At 36.7% G+C, this 21,304-nt stretch overlaps 1 protein-coding gene across 3 annotated transcripts in view; it reads left to right on the top strand.

Annotated features, from left to right (window-relative positions):
* The first annotated feature begins 10,486 nt into the window (after window positions 1-10,486).
* The window catches only part of FMRFaR (FMRFamide receptor), a 99,821-nt gene continuing 89,003 nt past the window's right edge, over window positions 10,487-21,304 (top strand). The window contains exon 1 of one of the 3 annotated variants that reach the window (XM_028309265.1): window positions 10,487-10,632. The gene's annotated coding sequence lies outside the window, so the exon portion shown is untranslated. Of the gene's footprint in view, window positions 10,731-21,304 lie in introns of all 3 variants that reach the window. The other 2 variants (XM_028309266.1, XM_028309264.1) reach the window with 2 other exon arrangements.

Here is a 21,304-nt window from a genome sequence, read left to right as displayed (position 1 = left end):
ATCGCATTGCTCAAGGGCGGGCATCCATGAGCTTGTTCCGACGTCTTTTCATGACAAGCCACTTGTTATTTAGTATTTTTGCTGGAAAATTCTAAAGATACACTGATTGGGGATTCATGAAGTTGAAATTTTCCTGGTAGTAATTTTATTTGTCGAGGAGCGAAAATGGACGTCTATAGATTTGAAATTGATTCTAAGGTTTGTTTGTACAAAACTAACATATGAGAAAAAATAATACGAAGCCGTACTTGTTAACGATTATCGTACAAATCTAGATTCATATGTTCTTATTTTTTATAATTATTAGAATTACGTATGTACACAGTTGGAAATGAATAATGAATTTGACAATGACGATGCATTGTACATAAACTCTTTTTGGTTGTGTTTTAAGAACACAATGTTTTGTTAACATCTTGGTATACATATAGTCCAGTCAATGAATGCCTTAACGACGGTGTAGAGAGAAATCCGTGGAACACAATATCTGACCTCGGGACTTTATTTAGACTAGTTAGGAGGTGAACATAGCAAAAGTCCCCGCCCTTAGCCCTTTAGCCGGCGGGGTGAGGGGGGTTTAAAGGTACCACTTTTCGGTTTTTTTCTTAATCCTCGGAAACTATGCATCCTAGTGACATGACTACTATGAACCGAAAAAAGCTTATTTAATTTACTACAGGTGAGATAATCAAGTTTTTCTATATCTTGTATAGTTTTCGCGGCATCTGCTCTAGAAGGTCTGTAATATTGGAAATTTTAATTTTGTCTTACATGTTCCCATCAGAAGAAAATCGACTAAATCAACATTGAGCAAACATTCTAGACATGCGGAGGCATGTTAAGCGTAGTTCCAGGGAGGGGACTGCACCGTGCGTATATTTAGACGAACCACTTGCAGCCACTTTTGACTCCTCATCACTCAAAAACTACTGTGCATTAACACTTCAAATTTGGCTCATGTATTGAGACTTACAATATAAACATCAGCTTCAAATTTCATAAATATACCTCAAACGGTTATTTAGGTATTGACGTTCAAAAATCGACATTTAGGACACTAAAATCTATCTATTACTTGTGAAATGTTAAAATTTACTGGTTTTTTATTTCTTCCTTTGTATTTACACATCTACCTATCTGGATGCCAAATTTGAACCTTCAAGGTCATCTGGAAGTGGTTAGAATTTGGTCTATAAGTCAGACATGTAGATTTTCGGACGTCAATACCTTAAGAAACGTTTGAGGTATATTTATGAAATTTGAAGCTGATGTTTATCTCGTAAGTCTCAACACATGAGCCAAATTTAAAGTGTTAATGCACAGTAGTTTTTGAGTGAAGAGGAGTCAAAAGTGGCTGCAAGTGGTTCGTCTAAATATAGGCACGGTGCAGTCCCCTCCCTGGAACTAGGCTTAACATGCTCCCGCATGTCTAGAATGTTTGATCAATATTGATTTAGTCGATTTTCTCCTGATGGGAACATGTAAGACAAAAATAAAATTTCCAATATTACAGACCTTCTAAAGCAGATGCCGTGAAAACTATACAAGATATAGAAAAACTTGAATATCTCACCTGTAGCAAATTGAATAAGCTTTTTTTGGTTCATAGTAGTGATGTCACTAGGACGCATAGTTTTCGAGGATTAAGCGAAAAACCGAAAAGTGGTACCTTTAAACCCCCCTCTCCCCGCCGGCTCAAGGGCTAAGGGCGGGGACTTTTGCTATGTTCACCTCCTAACTAGCCTAAATAAAGTCCCGAAGTCAGAATTTGTGTTCCACGGATTTCCATCTATAATGCTTTATTGACTGGACTAATATCTTTCTGTTGTTTATGAATTGCATTTGTCCATTTATCACTAGTTGGTTGTATGAACATCACTTCTTTTTCGTTTTTCAGTCGTATGATATTCTTTTCAGAAGCTAAGAAAGTACACACTTTATTAGTTTTTAGATACTTCAAAGACTATCTCGCTGCTATAAAGTTTTAGATTGCTAACTAGGTTCTATTCACGAAAGTCTAGGTGTCTAGCCAGTTTTTAATCCTTTAGAAAACTCCGACCACAGTGCATTGCCCAGCGTTCTGATGTATAATTTAATTAGATGTTGGTTTTTTTGATTTAACTACTTCATCGACCAGTATTTAGGTGTAACAACCGTTTAACTAAGCTTTATCGGTAGTATTGTTCCGAGTATAATTGCTTCAATTATCTCAAGCAAGACGTTTACTATAGCGATAATAGCCATGTGAAGCGTGTGCAGTCGTGGCAGCAATTAAAGCGTCCCCGTACGGAGCGAGCGACACAATGCCGCCCAGCTTCCGCCCGCCCTCCAGGAAGATTGGAGTGGCATCGAATTCAAAACCAGCACTAGTGGACATCTCCGGATAGTTTGACGTCGTAACACTAGTCATTGCAGTTGTATTGTAGGTATTGCATTTGCAGCAATGTTTCTAACTTTGGTTGGTGGTGCGTTTCACGTAGTTATGTTATAATTATGTTATATAATTTTTATGTAGTTATGTAGTTATGTTATATATTTTTTTTTTTAATTTTCATGTTTTTTGTAATATTTCCAATACGATAATGTTATTATTTATGGAATAAATGACTATGACTATGACTATGACTATACGTTTACTAATACAAGCAGATAACGCCGGTAATCTTAATTATTGAAATTATGCTAGTTAGGCAAAATTTTCAAAATAAACAAAATATGCTACCTGGTTAATTTTTTTGTAATCAAAATAATATCTGCCACTTTATATAGGTATTGAAAACAATTTAGCTACTTACTTAAGTATTTAATAAGTAATCGGTGAAAATTATGATAATTCATGAGAACTTTGTGACTTTGACTTTGTTTCTCATGAGCATAAATCTTTCTCCTCGGTTATGTGCCAATAAATTACAAACAAAGCAAAATTATGGGACTACCAGAATTTATCGCTAAATATAAATTATACTTAATGATGTGTATTATAATATTTCTTGAGTTTATTATACGCGTATGTATTGAATAATTAAATGAAGGCTTTTTTGTTAAAACATAAGCCTGGATGCGGGCAGCGCAGGACCGTGCACTGTGGAAAACCTTGGAGGAGGCCTTTGTCCAGCTGTGGACGTCATTTGGCTGAAACGAACGAACGATAAGTTCAAAACGACTCCACGGTTTGTATCAATTTTGTCTACAATTTGTTGCTAAAGCTCTTTCTTTATCCTTTTTCCTAGTATCTGTACATTTTAGCTCATCGCTTCTATATGGTTTTTTCACAAATACTTATTGGATGATAATGATTTTAAAATGAGATGGTAAATGTAACGTAGTTTAATGTATATTTGTTGTGACTGTAAAACGAACTAGTCATTTTAGTGGAAGGGATTTTACATGCGTAATAGGTATCTACGTATGAGTAGATATGTGGTTTATGAATTTAATAATTGCTTTGCTGAAAATTAGTAGTTTTGATAAAATATTTTCCTTTATATCGTATTATGAGCCATCGATTAATACCACAGAATAATAAGTACTTTAATACTTACGAATAAGTAATACGGCTTGTTAATTTAGTAATAATTTTTTGCTGAAAATTGGTAGTTTTCATAAAATATTTCCCTTTATTTTGTATTATGAGCCATCGATTGACGCAAAACACAATTCTCCATATTGATTTCGATATTTCTATTTGTCTTCGAATTGTAATAATGTGTTAATTAGGCCTACATACAGTTGATAAGTTACGAAACTACTTAATTGAAGACTTTCTAATTTATTTTACTAGACTAAAATAGCTCTTGATCTTGCCCACGCTACAATGCAGTAGGACAAAGTCCGCGTATATTTAGCGGCGCGCGCGCAGCGGTGTCTCACTTCGCACCTCCGCCGAAGCTATAGCATAGCAAGTAGTGCAGAGTGCGAGCAGTAAGGCCGCTGCACACTCCACAATAACCTGGATTTGATATGCAGATAGAGCAAACGATATTATAATTGTTCACAGTTTTCAATCTGAAAATTGTAGACTGAAATCTACTCCATGTAGATTAGTAGGTAGACTAATTCAACTAACGATGTAGAAATCGCAATAAAAAGATAGCGTTTGATAATATTGTAATTAGCTAATTGATTTCTGGAAGAAGTCAAAGAGAAAAATAATAATGCGCGAAATTGACGAGTCAGTCGTCTATCTCGTAATTCGTCTAATAGCTATGATCATAATTAATTATATACCTACCTACTTTTACTACACAGGCCTTCTATATTGTTCTGTATTGCCGCATAGCTTACCTCCAATATCTAAAGTGTTTACAGACAAGTTCATAATCCACTCGCTGGTTTTACTGTGCAGATACAGTTTTGATTGGTGGGGTGATGACAGGTCGGGGCTACCCTACCAAACTATTGCAAACATTTCTTTATCCGTCTCTATCACTCAAGTAGAACTTGTAGAGAGGAGACACATAAAATAGAATCTAGTTATTGGATTCGTTTGCGAAGTAGGGTCTAGAGAGTGCATATTTACATTATGCGGAACACGGAAGACTGGAACCAAAAATAAAACAAGAAGAAAAATAATATCTCTACATTATTTTTATTATGAGTCATGGTAATCGTTTAGTTTGCATGTTCAAGTTTAATAAAGTGTGAGAAGTGTGTGTACATTAATGTTTAAAATATTTACCTGTATGAAATTCGATGCTGTTGAATTTTTAGTAACGTTTATTTTCGTCCTGCAATTTGTTCCCACGGGTGAAGTGGAGCGACATTCGAGCCGAGCTAGTGTGGTGCGTAGGGCACATTTGACGCATGCCAATAAAATAGGGTATTCGTAGTGGCGCCTAAACATGTGATGTTATTTGAAATTAATGCACTTAATAATGTTCTTTATCATCAGCAACTTGAAGAATTTCAGTAAAAATTACAATAATTTATTTCTTCTATAATGTATTTTGTAGACTGGTCACCAAGGCAAGGAATGAAATAGGAGTAAAACATAGATATTTTATATAGTGTAAAAAAATTACCACGTTATTTTTTATTGCCCCATCCAACAAGAAGCGGGCTGGCTTCTCCTCCTGGGTTATGGGTTGCACTGAGGCCCCGCGCGGCGGGCCTCGGGTCGGTACCGCGACCGTCGCCAGGTGCCTTCAATGTAGGGACCTGATCATTAATTTAATCTGGTATTACTTTTGAATCGGTGATATTATAGGTAAGGAGTAAGGACTATTGCTCTTATAGAGGATTTTATAGACGCGATATAAGCTTAAATTTTAACTGTCCTATTGAGACATTTTATTTTTCATTTTATTAATTTCATTTCAAAGCACGTACAACATTTTTTGCAATATCTTGTTATTAAAATAATGGAAGTATACTCTTGATACTCGTTCCTCTTAGGTGTAATAAGGTAAATGTGCCTCAATATTTTCGTAGAGTGCCTACTGGGAATAATTTAACGATATTCCGAAATTATATTACATAATTGGTACAAAAGTAAGATAGGAGTACTGTTTGAGATGTATTGTTTATTGTACACCACAAAATACTCGAAATCAGAAGAAATATAACAACTTGGAATGGCGCAATTTAGACAAAAGATCATAATTAATTTCCTTTTTAATACAAAACGAACAAAACACGCTCGGGCAATCAAAGGCTACCTGTTTAATAAAGTTAAAATGAGATATCTAAATAATCAGTTCGTACCTATGCCTGTTTAAAATAGACTAATGTGTTTCAAAGGTAATAATTACTTAGGTTCAACATTCATCAAAATCAGAGGGTAAAGTTTCCCATTGGAGCCCGGCGGAGTGCACTGGGCTGTGCGGAGTGGCGGTGTCCAATCAGGGCCCTATTCATTGTCCCGCGCGGACACGCTGTTATCTATTCATTAAGCCGGCTCGGGACTACACTTCGGACCAATGTATTGGCTCACTTACAATACTGTAAGGCCGTTAAGTGATTGTGAATGTTGGTGTCAAGAATAAAAGATGATTTTCATGCGAGTTAGACTTCATTTTTTTCATTCATCACTATTTAAGGCTTTAGCTACACAATGTGCTTTTATTAACTGGAGGAAAGCTGCAATCGTCTTCCTGTCTTAAAATAATATTCGGTAAAATATTAATATGTAACCATAGCTTTTGTTATATCGACAAGAATAAGGTTTATATTGTGTCCCGAATTCCTTGCTCGCCTCGTATACTTAATTATTTCCCTTCATAAAAGACTTTCGCAGCGCCCATCGCCGACATGCCGCCTCAGCCGAAGCGATGCTCCCTAATCCTTTCAAGCAGCCTTCAGCTTTATTCCTTTGTCCTAAAATATCCCTTCAAAAGTGACTCCGAAATTATCCCGCGTACTTGTGCTAAGAATACTCGTAGTTACGAGTTGTCAGTTGGCCGCTAGTTTATCGCGTATTTTTAGATGCTTTAACATGATTAATTAATTAAACTCAAGATTACAGTTATGATGGGGAGGGTTTAACATTCAGATGGTAAGTATAATTGAATCGTATGCGTAATACGATCGACGCGATTAAGACTCTCCCACCTGTAGAGTGCGCCCTATGTAACCAAAATTAAACATGATTAGGAGCGCTCGTATAAACAACATACAATTTGCCGTCCAAAATTCCCTTCAGCACGTCCTTTTCGTTTACACGAAAAGTTTTTGATTACACGCTGCTTTGTCAGAAGTTCGAGCTACATTTTGTAGCCGCAGACGACTTGCAAATTTTTTCTAGTAGGATGTGGTGATGCGATGTGGGGACCGGTTTTGTCATCCAAGTTGTTATCATACTAATGTTCTTATCGGTCTGCCAAATTCTATTTTTGTATCACTGTTTATGCAGATATTAACTCGTCTTTCGTAGTTTGTGAATTTGCATTAGATGTCTTTGAAGCTCGTTTTTCGACAAAATTATATTGAAAACTAGTCAGCTGTACGAGTATCATCTTAATGCAGAGCTTGAGCTACTAAATGTACGAGTGAGTATGTTAAGTTGATGTAATTTCGGCTCTACATGTATTCCGATCCCGATCCTCTCGTTCAGAGTAACGATGCTCTGGGACATAAGAGTCGCGGCAAGAAAAGTGGCTGCATATTAGATAGAGTTGCTGACCTGTGGACGGGGTACATCAGCGAGCGCGGTCGCGGCCGGGCCAGATAAATCTTTGTTCCGCGCCGGGGCCGGGACGCCGCGCCGCGTCCCGCCATTACACAGCGAATCTAAATTGCCTGTTTCACGGATTGCCAATCATTTACATTTACATAACGTTTACACGATGATTGTTGAACTAATCGACTGTGCTGTGCGAATACATCGTACAAGAAATATGTGGTGGGTTCTACGAGTACCTATACCGAAAATCGACTCATTGTATTTTATTTATTTAATTTTATTTTTCGATTCACATATAAATTGATTTTAAAATGCTAAACTCTACTCTTTCTTGCTATATGGTTGTTACTTGCCTCAGTAGGTACTAGTCAATTTAACTTCCCAGATACCTACCTAGAAAGTAAATGAGTCTAGTGCCCGTTTTCACCATCAATCCCTAATTTTTAAGTGACCCTTATTGTAACAAAATTCCTGTTATAATGTTACCATAGGGGTCACTTAAAAGTTAGGGATTGATGGTGAAAACGGGCATAGGACAAACTTTTACTAACCGCTTGCAGTTATTTTAACGATTTCGAAGGGGCGGTCAGTGGTCATGCCTTTCGTAAGGTTAATTCAAAATCACTTTAGGTGAAGTGGTATTACTGCGTTACTTCTCTGCCGTGTTGCCGATGGTTCCGTCTCTGGCGGATGTACAGGGAACCGTAAAACACATCGTTAATTTTTATTGAAGCTGACAAAAATCAACGACCCCGCTAAACAGATTGCGTGGTCCATTGAGATACTTGAGTGGGTACGAGTACACTCCAATTCATGTCAATATTAATATTAATGACATTTTAATTATACAATTTGCTTCTATATTCAATGTTATTTCGTGGTATTGTCGTTTGTCACCTGCTTTTGGAATCATATTAGGTTCGTGATTCGTAATTGTTATTTCATGCCTTTTTTTAAAGATTCTATTCTTATTGTATGAGCACAATTCCCCAGAACAGAACTACCCTTAGTTCATTACAAAACACAACATGAATAGTAGCATTAATTCAATGAATAATATAGTCGTGGATACCATCGGACCTGCAAATGAAATATCTATTTTCACTGTGGCGCAATAGTCCCGCCGCCATCGCGCCAGACCGCACATTTATTGTGTTACCATATTCGATTCCCAGCGATTACGCACAATATCGCCGGCTAGAACAAACAGATGCCGGGAACTATGGTGACGCTCAATGGGCGGATCGTCGATAGTATAATGTAACTAACAGACACACAGGGTGTTCCAGGAAGGAGGGGGCCATTAGGAATGAGATGCCGAGATTGGACCCAATATTTCTTAGCTGACGAGGGAGAAGTAATGAATTAAGAATACCTATATCAATCTCAATCCAGGAGCGTCATAGAAGTTAGCAATAGTGGTGGTGGGTACTACAAATCAGGTCTCGTAGATAGCAAGCCAACTACGTTAGCATTTTGGGCTGGTGTCAGAGAGGCAATTAAGCAAAATACGTTGCAGTATGAATGTCACGCAATTTAGCAATTTGGAAAAATACAACGCCATTTGGTGACAAATCAAATAAAACAAGTTAAATTATGAATGTTTGTGAAACTGCGGGTAAACGTAGGCGGTTTCCAAATATTGCTAAAATACGAAAAATACGGGCTCCGATAAAACGGTCATAAACATCGATTTTCTAATTTACGAGTGGCCACAATGGGAATCTTTAAATACAGTAGGTCCGTAATATAGTCATGATTTTATTGATTGACAGCATTTCTTTTTATATGTAGTTTTTATGTAAATTACAAGTTGGAAAGGATGAAAATCCCTTGACCTTGCATTGTTGCTGGAAAAATGAAAAAAATAAATTCTTAGCAAATCTTGCGCCCTTGATGAAGCCGCTGTGAAAGAAGGAGTAAAATATGATCACTAGTTCTTCTGTTACGATGATTGTAAGATCTCCGGTGTCAGAATTTGAGATCAAGCATCGTAGAGCGTCTGAAATGATCTGCAAGGCACGTGGAGCGTCCCTTCTGTTCCCTCAGTATGGCCCCGCGTGGTCGCGGCTGGCATCGGCCCAGCGCAGCGTAGTACGTTACAGCCCATTCTTAGTTCAACGCATTTTTATGCGCCTGCTATTTCAGTGCAGGCCCTATTATACAGTGACTCGGGCCAGCTCGTAAATAATTTTGCGTTTTCATTGCATTGCAAACCTTTCCACAAACATTGAGGGTAATAAGTCAGGGCCGTTCTAGAAAACGTTTTTAAGTTAAGTATCATTGAAATGTTATGCATAATTATTTTTTGAGATCATTTTCGTTTCAAACTACCGTATACTTTCCTGTTATAAGTAAAACATAGCTGGCATGAATTATAACGAACAAAAAGCAGGTATACCAAACGTTAATTCAATTAATTAATACGAGTATCTTTAACAAAGTTAGAAATGAAATTATCTGCCAGAAATACAAGTGGGTAGATAACGCTTAGGCTTACGACAATGTTTATCTGAAGTATTTCCTTACAGTTTAAATTGAAACTGCAGATATGGGCTTTATTAATAAAATAGTTTGAAAAATTGTTCCCTGGCGGTATCATTTCTGGAATGTAAAGCTGAAACTATAAAATTGTATTACATACTGAGAATGATACACGTTTCTATTGGGATTCGAATAAACGCACTGAACAAGAAAAAAAGAACATTGACGTGTACAATTAAAAAACTAATGCTGTTGTAAATATTCATAATTTAATCTAACTGTACGGTTAACTAAACCATGCGAAATGTAACATATTCAAGAATTAGACCGGTCTTATTCGCCAAAGAAGCCATTAATTTATACATAAAACATGTTCACCAAAAAAAACCAGATCGAGCTGTTCTGATGACCTGCTTAAAATATTCGCGGTGTCTAATTGAGTAGGTAATTACTTAACACATTTGAAAATCAATGATTGATTTCGAGTGTCGGCAGCCTAGAAAAAAACTATTTAAATCGCGGGATTAAACAAAAAGTTAGATAACAAAATAGTTTCAATCAAGTTAAACTTCCATGAACATCAAGTTTCTTCTATAGAACTTTTTTATTTTGTAACTAGCTTCCCACCCGCGGCTTCGACCAGTGTTTTCCCGGAAATGATTCGAATTTTTCTCGCCGTGAAAACCATCCTTGGACTTCAATGAACAATAAAAAAAAAGACTTTTTAAAATTGGTCCAGACTTGAGTTATGCTCTTACCAACACATTTTGCGATCCATTTTTATATTAGAAATTATACTTATTTTACATAATTTCTTGTAGTTAGATACATTTGAGCGATGCATTTCATCTCAGTATCTCTCGCGGGCGCGCGGCTTCGCGCCAGAACGGCCCAGCGCGCCATTCGCCTCGCTCGCCCGCCGCGCCCGGCCGTCCTCGACCGTCGCCGCTCCGCCGCGGGACGCGCAGTGACAGTGCAGTGCGTGTGTGACAGTGAACACGATTGTGAAGTGCACCCAACACGTTATTGTAAGTTGTGTGAGATTTTTCCGGAGTTTTCACGAGTTTGTCAAGTGTAAGAAAGTTGGTCAAACTTTTTTTATTTCGTAAGGCGGACGAAACTGATCGTGAGTTGTTATTTTTTTAATTGGCTAGGTTAAAACTTTTTTGAAAGTACAAAATGCGAAACTAAAAGTATATTTTACTGCACACTTTATATGGCTTAAAACAAGAAATAATAACTTTAAAATTTTCGGGAAAGTCAGTTTATCTTAAAAGGTTTTTTAAAGTGAGAAATTCGAAGGAAGTCGTTAAAAATATTTGACGGAAAAATAAGTGGTTATGCATTCTTCCATATTAGAAATATTTTCAGAACTATTTTCCACAAATTGCAGGATTAAGTGCCATTTCAAGTTTCTGAAAGACACTTTCATGAAATATCCGCAATCTCAAAAATGCTAAAACTGATGAAAGTTACATAAGAATGATTCATCTTCTCAACAAAGTTCCAATCCACTTATATTTTTAAGACCTTCAAGTTCCTTAACACTGAAATTTTATTTTTAATGTCGAAAAATTGAAAGAATGTCTTTAGATTGCGAAAACTTTATTAGACTCGGTAAAACTTAACCTTCTTTGAAAATTGTTGGCGTCGCTTCAGTTTCCCGAACTCAATTATGTGTAATGAAAAATATTTAGGTTTTATTCGAGCAATTTATTTATATTGCTAGTATAAGAATTTGTATCGCTTGGGGCCATTTTGTAAACTCGGACCCTTCAACTTATTCATTTTGCCAAAAGGGCGCAAAATAGACAATGTTGTCGATATCGAAAGGTTTCAAAGTTATTGCTCAGTTTGGAGTAATTACTTAGGCACTGGAGGTGGGTACATAAGCAAACAAAGCCTGCTCGGCTACCAAATGATCTGCTTTATTTGAAAGCTTTGATTTGGTTTTAAATCAAAATACCTAACATATTGTCCTAATATACTCAACTTTAGGATGATAGGAATTAACTTGCTAAATATTTTTCCTGCGATAAAGCACTCGCACTGTTTTCTATTGACATTAATTAAACTACAAATAGCATGTTCCAATCTATTGGTGACAGGATGAAAGTGATAAGTTAAATGTACCATAATTCATGTTACAAACTTGCTAGGGCTCTACAATAAACATGCACTTAGGTGTAGGTATAATGTTACCGGTGGGCCCATTGGCTTCAGATGAAGACTCGCAACACGGTGGCTTCGTTGTTCTTTACCCTAATTATGTTCGACCTGACAAATATGGAAATTACTAAAACAAACGTGACATGTTTGGTTTAATGTCTATTCTAAACACCAATTGTCCCAAATACGGGCGATAATAAAAACAGCATTATCAAGATTTCGTTACTACGCCGCTCGCGAGAAACGGCCCGCGGGTGCACTGTATAGAGTGACTGGTCTAGACTCTAGGCGGTCATACATCAACCGCTTGTTGTTGCACTGGGGAACGATAACTGAAGTAGGTACTTAAAGTTTAAGATCAAGGTTTCAGTTGCACAGCACCAGGTGGCTTCCTCGGATACAATACCGTTATCGCTTTGTGCAAGATGGCCCGTGGGTGCGCTCGCGCAAGGAAGTGGCTTCACTGCACGCGCTATGGCAACATTATGACCAAAAGCGGTGGAAAGCCAATACAGCCAAAACGTTCATCAATTTATTTACCTACCAATCTTAGAAGCAGGTTGTGATACTATTAAAAGTTTAACCTATCTTGTTTTTCTGTGGTTTATCGAAAATCTTATTAAAATTTAAATTAGACTCACTTCCAAACATGTTCTGGGAAATTCATTTACAAAGTGATAAAGTCGTGTTTATAACGAAATCGTTTCAGTGACGACACTGTAAAGCATTTTTGTCATATACACTAATATTATAAAGAGGAAAACTTTGTTTGTTTGTTTGGTTGTAATGAATAGGCTCAAAAACTACTGGACCGTTTTTAAAAATTCTTTCACCATTCGTAAGCTGCATTATCCACAAGTAACATAGGCTTAATTTTATTTTGGAAAAAAATAGGGTTCCGTAAAATATGTAGATAATGTAGACCACGCGCGCGAAGCCGCGGGCGGAAAGCTAGTCTTTAACATAATGCTCGTTTATGTCTCACCCACGCTACGACAAGCCTTTGGCTACTTACTAACAGGTACATATTCTGTGTCTCCTGCCTCTACTCATTTAGTAACTGCTCCAGGATAATAATAAGGAATGAAAATCGGTAGTAGCGTAGTTTTTAATAAATGAATAGATCACATTTTAGCAACTACCCGACATGGTGCTCCCTTGCGCGTGTTGTGTCATTACATCACACGTTGTGCATTTTTTTCGCGGCGCACACAAAGGTCTTTAACAACGTCGACAGTGATTAAAACCTACTCGTTGCACGGTCTACGTGCTGCAGAAAACACAATTTCTCTCTATTTAAAACCACTTTATCAATGCTTGTGGCACTGGCAGTCGACCAATTTCAATGCATCAATCTCAGTCCACAGTTCTGATAGCTGTTGTTTTTATTCCGTTATGGATTTTCGACGTAAACTGTTGTTAATCAAATTGGACGCAGTGGGTTCCAGACAGGTTGCATTCTTAGTCTGAACTAAGTATGCTGATGTGTGTCCAGTGCTTATAATATGTATTTTAGGTATATTATGAATACACCCCGGTAAACATCTGTTTTCAGGTAGCTCGAACACAACAGTAACTATGTAGCCTGACGCATACTTATTTATATCATAAAATTTTCATGCAGCTAAAAGGGGAACATGTTTTATGATACTTTCTTGTCCGTGTTTCATTGTGATCTGACACACTGTATCATTTTAGTGTCCAATTTAGTCAAATTAATTTCCTGTCTAAATTAATCTACAAGTACCTACCTACGCGTAGACTGGTCTTTAATCATGAATTTGTCAATTCTACTTATTGTTTGAGTTCTCATAACTTCTCGTCTCCATTCTTTAGTGTTATATTAAGTCGTTTAATTTCGCTTCGCTGTATAAATTAACTAGTTCTTTGACATTGTATAAGACACCGAGCTCCGTTTATTGGGGCGGTGTACGCGGCACGGAGCGGCGCCCATTACGTCGCGTTTGGCGCGATAGGAATATACAGGGCATAAAATATGCGTCAAATCTGTCAACGCGTATTTCACAGTGCCTTTATTTGCTTCCTGAAATTACGGATATAAAAATTGATAGTGTTTGTCGGTTGCTATAATAACCTAGATACGTTCTATGTATTTGTTTATGGACCGATGGTATAGTGCGATACTTTCAACGCATTTTCTTCTTAACTTATCCAAATTGTCCTGCGTCTGGGTGTGCTGGGAGGCACTCAGTCACTTCGTGACGTAAGTGGTTGTGTCTCGGAGCTTTGTTCGTAGGAAGCTGTGATATTATATTACTTACGCACTTAGTCAGAAGGCCAGTTACGAGCGCCACTTCTGCTAAGTTCCAGACAATTATGTATGAAGTAGTTACGTCAGTTTGCTTTGTTGAAGTTTGGTGCATTAATATGAAATATTGCCAACGGCTTGCCCGAGCTTTAGTACTATGAATATGCATGAACATTATTAACATGAAGGTAGTCTTGTCTAGGACGACGTTTTCAGCTGTGATACAATTTTCCCATTACTTGGATAACGATTGGAAGCAGGTTGTATTGTAGTAGCATACAAATTGGATCTATGTAGGTGTCGGTGGAATACTACAGTAAGACAAGGATGATACGATATCAATAAGTAGATATGTAATTTTTTTTATTAGTAATTTTATAGGTAAATTGATATGTGTTGGCGATCGTATCATGTATTCTTTTGTCTCAGAGGTGTCAGGTTGGATTCTCATTTAGGATGGATAAAGTAGTGAAATAATTGACTTTATTTCAGTTAAAGTTGTATGTATGGATCAATCTGACATTCCGATAAGAAATATGGACCGTTACGTTTACCGATCGCGGCACAACCGCCTGTGGCGGCTCATAAATCCTGCAATATTAGGGGTATTACGGCCCACACCATGCTTGAAGTGGATTGATATCAACATTATGATACGATGCACTTAAGTGCCCGCTTTTTCACTTTACCGGTGAATTTGTGGTCTTGACGGCGACTGCTCGGAGCAACTGGAACTAGTAGCAGAAATGTAGAGCGAGTTCCGACCGCAGTGTTCATAACTCATCGGTAATTAGTGCGTTCGTTAGGGAAATACATTCGTTATGAGGAAGCTGTGCGATCTCTATCGCCATTGTTCCGCAGAAACAATCGCAAACGAAGTCGGTCACAGGTCACAGCAGAAAACAAGTAAAAAAATTGCATCAGCATATTCAATAGCGTATATTTTTGAAGAAGATTTTTCATTGTATTTAGTTTTTCATATTTTCATTCCTGTATCCTTGTTTCTTCTACCGGTTATCCGATTAATTCTTATTCCATGGGAGATGTACACTTGCAAACATATCTGTCCATCATGTATCTAATTATGTAAAGGCTACATAATTACATATACATTTTTGGTGGCACAGCGGGACGTCAATCTTAGTTCCGAACTCCTATTTTCTTCAAATCGATTTTGTTGTGACTCTAATGAGAGTTTAACTTTCTTCCGGAATTTTTGGCTCCGCAGTTACTCCGGAAATGGGAATGGGAGGTGAAATTATCCCATAATTTGTCACGTCATTTTCAGGAATTTTTCAGATTTATATTATAGCTATGTTATAGCGATTATGTTAGATATTATTTATCTAATCTATCTATGTAGGTATTCTGTAGAAGTGTAGATGATAATGTACCTACTTTCATATTTTAACATTAAACAATCATCTTGACCTCTTAAATAATTTTAGTATGAATTGACGACTTCCACCACGCTTTTCTCCGCAAATTGAATATCAGTATGAAACGAAGCTTATAAGCTTAACGAATTCCCCAATTGCCCCATTATTTGTCGCGCACAGATAAATAACTCAAGATAATGCCAGTATTTTTCCTACTTTTCATTCTACGTTATAGCAGCTTACTTGGAGACAAAAGTAATTAATAATTAATCTTAAATAAAATTTATCATGTAGAGACAATAAGAATTATGAACAATGTTTAATAATAACAGAATAAAAATTCAGCAACAAGTAATAAATAGGGTCACCGTATAAAGTGTTCCACAGCTGTCCAATAAAAACATGGTGAAGAAAGTTACTTTTTTGCTAAGCTTTACGTCCCAATTTGTTTGTTTTAGACGGAGTTGATCTAAATATAAACCCATCAGTAGACAAAGTAGAAAAGGTTTTTTATGTCTTCTCTGAACCTATTAATGTAGAAAGGTATTAATGTTTCTGTAGCCCCGACACACGAGGTGACACAAACACACCTGCACGGCTGCCACAAATAAGTCCAAGCGGGGATTAGGACTCATATTTTACCTTCAAATAATCCTTCATGCTAATTTCACCTTAAGCTATTAATTCCTTGTCTTTGTTACCGATGCTGTAACACTTTGTTTTTTCCTTGTGTACCCTTTCCCTGCCTTTGTTTACGAGTGTTTCTCTTAATGCTTTCCTTTTGTTTCGGATAATGGGTAATATTGTTTACGCGTCCAAATTTTATGGGGCTACTTATCGTGGCAAGACTTCAAAATTAGTACTGTGTGGTATATTCCACAATTTTACCGAAAAAATATTTACGATTTGGTAAACATTCATGCTTGAATTAGCTATTATTGTATTCAATAAAATAACTTATCGAAGGTTTTACAAAAACTAAAATTGGAAAAATTGTCTGGAGGACAGTACTGTACCTATGTCATTTCTGCATAGTTTATTTGGTGGTTTACTCCCAAAATATTTTAGGTCAGATATTTGTTTTGTTTAGCAACGAATTGGTTAATGTGAGTAAATAATTCATTCATCAACGAAATCAGATATGAAACCATAGCGATAATAAATCATAGAGTAAAGCTATTTTTTCTCCAGACGGGTTTATTTATCATTGAATCTGTCTTGATTGATTTTATAGACTAGTCTTTACTGTATCAACAATTGATGTTTGAAATATTGTTGAAGTTTTTAACCGACTTCATTAGGTTTGAGAAACGGTTTAACCCTCAGAACATTGAAAAAAAAAAGCATTTTTGTAGTTTTATTTGTAGAGATGGGATTATTTGTAGAGTTTGATCGAGGCCAAGATCAAAGGAACTTTAGGAATGCAATACAATTGGCTTTATTCGTGGCAAACCTTCTAGAAAAGGGAATAGTCCTTGAAGTTTTACCCGCGCGGATTTATTTTTTCGTAATCAGTTAGGTACCGAAAGGTTTATTAAGGGGAGATACTACATATAACCTTGAGCAATCTTTTAAAAATGCTAACTTAATATCAAATACGATGGATTTGCAGAATTATTTATTAATTAGAATTATTTAATACAGATATTTTAAGATGGTTACATGGCTGAAAGCACAATGTTTCAGTTCTTAGTTGCGCACTCAAGGGTAATATGGCAGTTACGTGTGTGGGATTCTCAATCTTTGTGTGTAGCGCTGCGCCAGCCCCCAACTATATTTGAGATATGGCACGAGGGCGCCAATCTGTCGAATCACTCGTATGGCTACAACTCTTCCCACTTTCATTTAGATTCTTTGCCATCAGAAAACTCTACATGTCTTATGAAAAGTATGGATATGGACATATCGTAGGACACAGCCCGTGTGACAATATTCTGTAGCTATCAATCATTTAAATTTAAAAGGTTTACTGTATTGCTTGTTTATCTTTCGATGATCTCTATAGCGTGACGATATTGACCTACGTTAGGTACTCGTGGCAAGAAGAGAGTTGGCCTGCAATGTTTGTCGATGAGTGGCCTTTCATTGGGGCAATCATCCTTATCATTGTTTGCCGAGATTATTGTCCATTAAGTGGATCATATTTCTGCCACAGGATAATTACTTGGCCGACTATTAATTATACCAGATCCGACTGTTATTTAGTAATGTTACCAGATTACGCAGTGCTCTGGTTTTACTATAGTGGGCGATATTCACATTTGACTAGCTTAGTCAAAGATTAGTTAGGTAAGTTAGTCAAAGCTTGAAATCCTTGTTGGTTTGTGTATATTTGGGGACAGAAATCTGAGCTAACAGGTCTGTCTTTTGGGAATCTTTTAACTAAAATGTTTAGTAGGAGGCCATTCCAAAATTAATCCGATTATAAAAGGTCAGTCTGTAAAAATATGATTCTTCGACCTTTAGACCCATCAAACCTGCCCCAAGTCAACCAACCATAACCAGTCAGCGGGATTACGAGAAAAGGAAGAAGATAACCGCGTCAAACTCGTTAAGCTTGGCTGAAACCTGCGTCGCTAGCGCTACTTACAGCACAGTTGCCGCGCGACCGCAGGGGACGAAGCTACAGGCAGCCTGAGGTTAATAAAATGAAAAAAATACTTCCAATAGGCACTTCCCCGGGGACGACTGCCTCGGGACATTATTGTATTTCACGAACAAACATAGGGTCTGTTTTTTGTCTGCTTTGGGCCTCAATCGGACGAAACAAAAGATCTAATTTGTGAGACTTAATTAAATTTTTGTGAGACGTGTCTAAGTTTGTCACAAACTCTGTTAATATGTTAATAATGCTGCTATTCAAATGCCTAAAAAGAGCCCTATCTATAGTCACCACAAAACATCCACAAGCGGTTTTATACAGTTTTATTGCGAAAATTACACAAATAATGATCTAAACTATGTAGATAATATTAACGATCAGAAAAAGCTTGCGCCGTTTCTTATTGATGCTAATTAGTCCCAAGGGGCAGTAGGTAGTCAAGGTAGGGTTTCTAATGAAATTACCTTTTCTGTGATTCCAATTAGTCTTTCGGAGAAACAATGTATTTGCGCTGTTCTTATATTAACGAGTTTATTCGCCTCAAGTATTATTACATAATCAAAGGATGAATATTTATCAGAAATGATGAGTGTAACGAGATAGGTATATGAGGTTATCTTGTGTCAGCACCTTTTCCTAGTTCGTGCGTGGGTACCTAATAGGAACCGAGTGCCTAAGAGTGATCACATCTGCCCCGACACAGATCCATCACGCGTCAGCGAAGGGCCCGTCGATGAGCGCGCCACTTTTAGTGCCGGCACTGGGACGACTTGTCAAAGGGTTTCGTAGTCGATATATGCTGTAACTTATTATACTATTCCGTTTTTCACCCAGTATAACCAAAATAAATCAAATTGTTTTCGTTACATGTATGTAGGCAACTACGAGTATCTTTCGCTTGATATAGTAGGTACGCCAAGCTCTTTTTTATGAAAATTTAATTGAGATATTCACTGAAACCGACGAGCCTTGTAATCAAAGTCAGAGAGAGACACATCTCCAGGGACCAGTCGGTGTCAATGGTAGTCGCTGACATCTGTTTGCAGGAATGCTAATATGTGCTAATCAGCAATTCTATGTATAGGTGAGCGTTTACCAGCAACTAGTGTAGTCACCAACATAATACCTAAGTATATGGTTGTATAATGTTGGTTTCGGCAACAAGATATACCTACTAAGTATTATCTAAAATAATAAAAAAAACATTTTATTTTCAGTAAAGTGACATTTAAAGAGCACTTATTTTATTAAAAGAAACAAGTACATGGTTTACTTAAAGTACTTATAAATAATAGTCTATGATTCAGAGTGCGTCAGTACCATATAAAAACAAGTACACTTTCACGTTGATGATACTAAATATCAATAGCTATTTATAGCATATTTTTATTTCTGTGTTGTGATGCTCGCGGATGTCATTGGCACGGGACCAGTAGCTATTGTCAAGTGTACGTACAATGGCGGATGATTTTATACGCGTTGGCGAAATAAAATATCGAGCATGGCCTATATTTTGTAAAATGAAACGTCAAGTGAAAATTTCAAGGCGACTAAATATTAATATCCATGGCGATAATATAATGAACGTGTGCCGAGATCTGAAGAAGCATGTCCTTTGCCCATTATGTATTCTTTAAACACGAATCGGCGAAACTCTTAAATATATTCACACTAGTGACACAGACTTAAAAAATATCCAGTAGGTTCTTCATTCAATCTAATACACGTGAATTAAACTTACTTACATATTGACATGAAAAATATTACCTAGGTAATTTTATGTTATTAATTATCCTTGAATCACTTTGCAACACAAAGAAGCGTAATTGGGTTTTCTTTGTGGAAGTATTAGGGCTATCCCTATCTGGATCTGACTGGAAATTCTGGCCATTATTTTCTTGGACACGTTTTCAAAGTCAAATATTTTAATGGTGTTTAATTTCAATTATTAAATGTAGCAATAGCTACCATTACCTACTCATGTGAGCGTAATACTAGCATAACAGTCTGGTCTTAGCGTTCCCTTTAAAGTATCAAATTATTTTTAAATTGAGTTATTAGCTTGAAATGCTGTCTAAAATTGCAACCACTAAGTCGCAGTCAGCACACTGCGTTGATGTGTGTGTTTGTATTTTCTCTTATTAATGCGGTGATCCTACTACATTTGTGCCTGTTCTGTAGGTCATATCGTAGTGATTTGTGATCCAGTAGCAAAATAGTATTTCATAGCCGTGGGCCGCGCCTCTTGCAAACTTTTATAACGCGAATTTGTGTCTTCCGGGACTATCAAATAATAACTGCTTGAAATTTATAATGATTTTATCTCAATATCTTATGATGATAATATGATAAGTATATATTTAAAGTGTTATTTTTTTTACAAAATACCGACTTTATACCTAAACAAAAACCGCTAAAGTAATTTAGATGATTGGAAGTACGAGATAAAAGTACACTCGTTTGATGGCTATGAAACGTATGTACGCTAAGGTAACTTTTAAACAAAGAGCTTTTAGATAGAGTAAAAGCTCTATGTTATACATGTGTGTCAATGTCTTTGACACTTTTATAGCATACATATAGTGCCTATATAGCATAGCTTGTAAAAATATGTATTGCATACATGCATAGTTTCCAAGAAATGAAACAAGTGCACTGCTTGCAAGTAGTAGCCAGCTCTATTTCTCAAGACATTTATTTTCTACGTCCGTTACACGTCCCAATACTTTTAGACTCGATTTAGTCTGCACTGCTTCGAATCGATACAAAAGCTACTGGCGATCCACTCGACGAGGGTCTTATTGATATTAAAGTATTTTTGCAATAGTTGTGGAGTTACATTTGCACGCGGATATAAATTATTGCTCAGTTTACGACCGACTGGAGATAGCCAGTGAAAACAGCTAGGTAGTTACGCATATTTTTCACGGATAAATAATAAAAATATAATTATATGATCATAAGTAAATAATAAAATGTTCTTGAAAGATCAAAGTGACAACAAATTGCTATCTCATGACTTTTCATGATATGTAGTTATCTTTCAGCAAGTTTTACTCTCCTAATTGTGGGAATTTATGATCTCAGGATTTCAAAATAGTTATTTTATGATTGAGGAACTGGATTAATAGAACACTTTTCAAGGCGAGAGTGAATAGGCACTTACAGGGCAGATATGTAGGGGAGAGTTCGGTATATTGTACCGCCGGGTAAATTGTACCACCCTCATATTTCGTAAAGTATTTATTGAATGTCTGTAATTGCAACACTCAGCGATACAC

This window comes from Ostrinia furnacalis, unplaced genomic scaffold (assembly GCF_004193835.3).
Source record: "Ostrinia furnacalis isolate ACB-3 unplaced genomic scaffold, ASM419383v2 OfSCF2680, whole genome shotgun sequence".
In the NCBI taxonomy this organism is placed as follows: domain Eukaryota; kingdom Metazoa; phylum Arthropoda; class Insecta; order Lepidoptera; family Crambidae; genus Ostrinia; species Ostrinia furnacalis.
Note: the sequence above shows the minus strand (reverse complement) of the source record. Positions and strands in the feature narration are given on the sequence as shown.